This window comes from Schistocerca serialis, chromosome 8 (assembly GCF_023864345.2).
Source record: "Schistocerca serialis cubense isolate TAMUIC-IGC-003099 chromosome 8, iqSchSeri2.2, whole genome shotgun sequence".
In the NCBI taxonomy this organism is placed as follows: domain Eukaryota; kingdom Metazoa; phylum Arthropoda; class Insecta; order Orthoptera; family Acrididae; genus Schistocerca; species Schistocerca serialis.
This window is the reverse complement of record NC_064645.1, coordinates 576,593,918-576,600,324: the sequence shown is the minus strand read 5'-3', so window position 1 is coordinate 576,600,324 and position 6,407 is coordinate 576,593,918. Positions and strand designations below refer to the sequence as shown.

General features: G+C 39.3%; 1 non-coding gene across 1 annotated transcript; it reads left to right on the top strand.

Moving 5' to 3' along the window:
• Positions 1 to 5,463: 5,463 nt before the first annotated feature.
• Trnas-cga (transfer RNA serine (anticodon CGA)) lies at positions 5,464 to 5,538 on the top strand. The gene has a single exon. It is a non-coding gene; the product is annotated as a tRNA-Ser (tRNA).
• Positions 5,539 to 6,407: the final 869 nt, after the last annotated feature.

Genomic DNA, 6,407 nt, shown 5'->3' with positions numbered 1-6,407 from the left:
TGGGATCAAGCACGTTTTGATTGCTGATGAAAGATGTTACCCATAAGCCACGGGTATGAAACTTGAATTTTATAAATAAACAATATGTTGTTATGCCCTTTGCGATTTAGTTGAATTTCCAATCGTGGGATAATGTACCTCCCAACAGTTTACAATTCCGAAACTTCCCAATTAAAAGTGTGTGACTAACGTCCCAATAAAAATGTGACTTATAAATAACCTTTTAATAATTAACTGACTGTAAATCTAAACTGGTAAATCTGGACGTCATCAATGCTTCGTCATGGCCCTGAAAAATCATTCTCAATAAACTGAAAATTCTTACCTCAATTATGTCGCCAGATAACGCATATATATCTGCTCCTATAAGAAATTTTTCTGGCGCAGCCCAGTGCAATGCTGGCTGCTAGATTTGTCATGTATAAAAAGAAACAACTGATTTCTCTTTACGATAATCAAGATGACCATGGATAGGAGAAATTAGTAAAATCTTTAAATTCAGATGAATGATTGTCAAAAGTTATCTTTATAAGAAAGATTATTATTAAAAGATTTTTAAAAACATTTACATGGGACTTGACATAACAATAGTACAAAATCAGTTGTTACAAATTACATATTCGCGCAGCTGCTTTTACCTTATTCTACATCGCTCAGGGACTGCCATCGCTGTCCACGACCGGCCCAACCACTCGACTGTGAGCTACTACTACTACTACTGATGTTGCCGACACTGCTCTCTGGTCTGAGATTCTATTGTAGCTTACATATCGCAGGCAGTGCGTGAGCAATCCATCGAAATTACATCAGCTCGAGTGTGCTAGCAATAAATTCCTTAGTCATGGACCTCTTACATAACCCTCCAGTTGGGGGGAGGGGGGGGGGAATTTGGCAGCAATGGTGAGTCAATTGGACTTGTGTAAGCAACAAATTTTTCTATAACCTTTTTAGTTTACTAAGACTACAGTCACAGAGAATATATATATATATATATATATATATATATATATATAGTATGTATATATATATATATAACATTATTGATAAATAATATAAGTAAAGAACATATTTAGAAATGAAATAGAGTGCACACGCACTGTAAAAGTCTTTAGCATTTTTACAAGAACTGATCATATTAACAAATGAAATGAAGTGCTCACACACTGTACAAGTCTTCAGCAGTTTACAAGAACTGAACACATTGAGAAATGACATAAAGTGCATGCGCACTGTAAAAGTCTATAGTATTTTTACAAGAACTGAACACATTGAGAAATGAAATAAAGTGCATACGCACTGTACAAGCCTTTAGCATGTTTACAAGAACTGATCATATTAACAAATGAAATGAAGTGCACACTCACTGTATAAGTCTTTATGATTTTACAAGCATTAAACACATTGAGAGATGAAATAAAGTGTACACGCACTGTAAAAGTCTTAAGCATCTTAACCTGAACTGATCACATTAAGAGATGAAATGAAATGCATACGTACTGTGTAAGTCTTTAGCATGTTTTGGAGAACTGATCATATTAACAAATGAAATGAAGTACACACGCACTGTATAAGTCTTTAGCATTTTTGCAAGAACTAGGAAACGAATGGGAAGGACAGCATAATGGTCATAGCACAGTGGGTTGCATGTAGTTGCACTAAAAGTCCATATGTTTCTACAGAAGCACAACACCAAGTGAGACAATCTGAAGTTCTCTTCCCTGAAGTATTTATCAGTGTAGCCAAGACACTGAAATGTTTTATTAATATTGTGATGATGATGATGATGAGGTCCCATACTCTGAGGAGCATATAGGACGATGCGGGAGATCCGCACTGCTGTACTAGGCAAGGTCCTAGTGGAGGTGGTTTGCCATGGCCTTCTTCCAACTGTAATTAATACTGTATGTTATCATTTTGGTAGTACATTAGGTACACCAAACAATAGGACCATAATGACATTTCCGTTGTTCAAGGTGGTGGACAGTTTGATATGTCAGCACCACATTCTTGTAGAATCCATAATCTTACATCAACGTAGAATTAGTGCAAAAACCAAATATAGTGCTCCATGATCATGAGTATGGACAGGACATTCGGATATCGCAGTAATTGGTGGTAATTAGGTCAGACGGTGAAGGATATATTAAGTCTTATGCTAGTCATCATTCAGAACTACGCTAGTGTATCATCTGATTTGAACAATTATTGGCACTCATTGGAAGTAGTATGTATGGAGCATTAAAAACATTATTCAAAAGTCATCTCAGTAGGTACAGTAATTCTTGGCACTCATTGACCAGTTACAAAGCATTTATGTAGTATGCATTATTCAGAAGTTATCATTCAAAACAGGAGATATTGCGTGTAGCAACAACCTGTTAGTGACTATATTGGTATCATGCAAGTGACATAAGACATATTTAAAATGTAAGACACTGGAACTAGTACTCAAGGTGTTTAGTCCAATAATACATAGACATAATGGAATCAATACTTCAGAAAGAAAATTGCATTATGTTTAGGACTAGAAATATATCTTAAACTGGTAGCATTATTTAGTTGTATACTGGTAGTAGTTGAGACTAGTAATAATTTTTTTGTGCTAGCAGTGCATTGCATTGGGATCAATAATCAATTGCTGGGGCATGAAAATATTTGCTTTTGGCTTATTGCTGGAAATAAGGATTATTAACATCATTCATCATGAGTCAGCTGTAGCAAGGTTATCAAACAAGTAGAGTACATGCGAGCACATTGAATTAACAGGTAATGAAATGTGTACTTAATATGTATGTACTCTAGCTGTCTTTCGCAAAACATTCAGCCATTATACTATGCGACATATGATATACTGTCAAAAAGAACTGCAACAAATACTTAAATAACTACATATCATCTCTTAACTAACAGAAAATATATAAACTTCATCATGATCATCATCTGCAAAGAAAACTTCATTATTCATATTACCATTTTCTTCATACAGCTATTCATTATCATTCATTATTTCATATATTACAGAGATTCTTACTTCTATCATATTTCATCACTAACATTAACATACAGTTTTGTCTGACAGCCTGCCACAATTGCCTTGTATTCTGAAAGAAAAATATTTAGCCAAGACTGCTATCATACAGTGTATATAGTATATTCTTGTTAATGCTTGTTAATTCTGATCCATTTACTTTTCATGACAAAGTATTGCATCTTCTATCTGATGGTAAAATTTCCATTTCATAGTAAACCACTGTGGTTGTTAAATTTATTTCTTTTACACCGTATTGCTTTCTGAAAATGATAAATATGGATTAATATCTTGCATTTAATTCATATACCCATTAAATGAAAACTTGTTTCCAGTGATATGACTAAGCATACAGCATAGCATGACAGGTGACGTATTAGGTCAAAACCATAGACAATTTTCAAGTGCAAAAATGTACACACAATATTTTAATGTAGCAGAAAAATGTAGAATAGTCAAGATATTGGGATATCATAAGACAAAATGCCAAAGTATAGGAAAACCATCATATATACATAAAAAATGGGAAATGTGTATGGTCTGATATATAATGACAAGAAAAGCGGCCTGCTAACCTTACCTTGCAGGGCACTTGCCAAGAAAAAATATGATCATCATCAGTAGGTAGTCACATAGATATAAGTGCATAAGTGGTCACATAATATATAAGTTTATCTAGAAAAATGTGCACGGTCTGAGGTATAACGACAAGAAAAGTGACTTGCTAACCTTACCTTGCCGCGCACTTGCCAAGAAAAAATATGATCTTCATCAATAAATGTTCATATAAATATCTGGAAACGGCATTACAGTGTGATAAATCATAAAGTATGAAACTTCCTGGCAGATTAAAACTGTGTGCCCGACCGAGACTCGAACTCGGGACCTTTGCCTTTCGCGGGCAAGTGCTCTACCAACTGAGCTACCGAAGCACGACTCACGCCCGGTACTCACAGCTTTACTTCTGCCAGTACCTCGTCTCCTACATTCCAAACTTTACAGAAGCTCTCCTGCGAACCTTGCAGAACTAGCACTCCTGAAAGAAAGGATATTGCGGAGACATGGCTTAGCCACAGCCTGGGGGATGTTTCCAGAATGAGATTTTCACTCTGCAGCGGAGTGTGCGCTGATATGAAACTTCCTGGCAGATTAAAACTGTGTGCCCGACCGAGACTCGAACTCGGGACCTTTGCCTTTCGCGGGCAAGTGCTCTACCAACTGAGCTACCGAAGCACGACTCACGCCCGGTACTCACAGCTTTACTTCTGCCAGTACCTCGTCTCCTACCTTCCAAACTTTACAGAAGCTCTCCTGCGAACCTTGCAGAACTAGCACTCCTGAAAGAAAGGATATTGCGGAGACATGGCTTAGCCACAGCCTGGGGGATGTTTCCAGAATGAGATTTTCACTCTGCAGCGGAGTGTGCGCTGATATGAAACTTCCTGGCAGATTAAAACTGTGTGCCCGACCGAGACTCGAACTCGGGACCTTTGCCTTTCGCGGGCAAGTGCTCTACCAACTGAGCTACCGAAGCACGACTCACGCCCGGTACTCACAGCTTTACTTCTGCCAGTACCTCGTCTCCTACCTTCCAAACTTTACAGAAGCTCTCCTGCGAACCTTGCAGAACTAGCACTCCTGAAAGAAAGGATATTGCGGAGACATGGCTTAGCCACAGCCTGGGGGATGTTTCCAGAATGAGATTTTCACTCTGCAGCGGAGTGTGCGCTGATATGAAACTTCCTGGCAGATTAAAACTGTGTGCCCGACCGAGACTCGAACTCGGGACCTTTGCCTTTCGCGGGCAAGTGCTCTACCAACTGAGCTACCGAAGCACGACTCACGGCCGGTACTCACAGCTTTACTTCTGCCAGTACCTCGTCTCCTACCTTCCAAACTTTACAGAAGCTCTCCTGCGAACCTTGCAGAACTAGCACTCCTGAAAGAAAGGATATTGCGGAGACATGGCTTAGCCACAGCCTGGGGGATGTTTCCAGAATGAGATTTTCACTCTGCAGCGGAGTGTGCGCTGATATGAAACTTCCTGGCAGATTAAAACTGTGTGCCCGACCGAGACTCGAACTCGGGACCTTTGCCTTTCGCGGGCAAGTGCTCTACCAACTGAGCTACCGAAGCACGACTCACGCCCGGTACTCACAGCTTTACTTCTGCCAGTACCTCGTCTCCTACCTTCCAAACTTTACAGAAGCTCTCCTGCGAACCTTGCAGAACTAGCACTCCTGAAAGAAAGGATATTGCGGAGACATGGCTTAGCCACAGCCTGGGGGATGTTTCCAGAATGAGATTTTCACTCTGCAGCGGAGTGTGCGCTGATATGAAACTTCCTGCAGGTTCGCAGGAGAGCTTCTGTAAAGTTTGGAAGGTAGGAGCGAGGTACTGGCAGAAGTAAAGCTGTGAGGACCGGGTGTGAGTCGTGCTTCGGTAGCTCAGTTGGTAGAGCATTTGCCCGCGAAAGGCAAAGGTCCCGAGTTCGAGTCTCGGTCGGGCACACAGTTTTAATCTGCCAGGAAGTTTCATATCAGCGCACACTCCGCTGCAGAGTGAAAATCTCATTCTGGCAATCATAAAGTATATTCATTCAATAAAGGGTTTAATATTGGAAATATGGTGATTGCCCTTGGTTTTTCTGATTCTGAAAGTTTCGACATGTACTACATTGGGGTGAGGAATGCTGCGAATTCTATATGGACCAGCGTATAGAAGCTCAAATTTACTGCATCTACTCTTTCCTCTGTTGGATAAATAGTGTGTGCGTACTAATATCTTCCGTCCTATGTGAAATTCACAGCGTGTATAAACCTGTTTCTGCTGTCTTCTGCAGCACGTTTGAGGTTGTTGAGCGCAATGTCAATTATTTCATGGTGGGGTAGTCGTCGAAATGTAGGAAAAAATACTAATTCTTTAATTTTGTTGGATGGTTCCACACTTTTCAATATAACAGTCAGAGATAGCATAGTAGACTCATTTGGCATAAAGTTAATTACGTCCTGGAATGAGAGTATGTGTGTGTCCCAATCAAAATGCCTTTTATGGCAGTATATTTTACATAGTTTACCAATTTCTTTCATCAATCATTCAGAAAGTTACGAAGAAGCGTGATACCTGGATATATAGATCGGAGAAATGTTTCTAGCTCGTAACATACGTGTCCATTTCGCAGATCGAAATTTTGGTCAATTGTCAGAAATTACTTTCAATACATGCCCTACATGAAATAGAAAATGTTTTACAAATGCATTCGAAATAGATTTAGCAGTAGCTTTGCGTAATGGATTGAAGGTAACAAATTTCGAAGTGAGTTCAACAGCGACAAAGATGTAACAAAAAGCTAAAACTCGTCGAATACGTTTCTCCATGT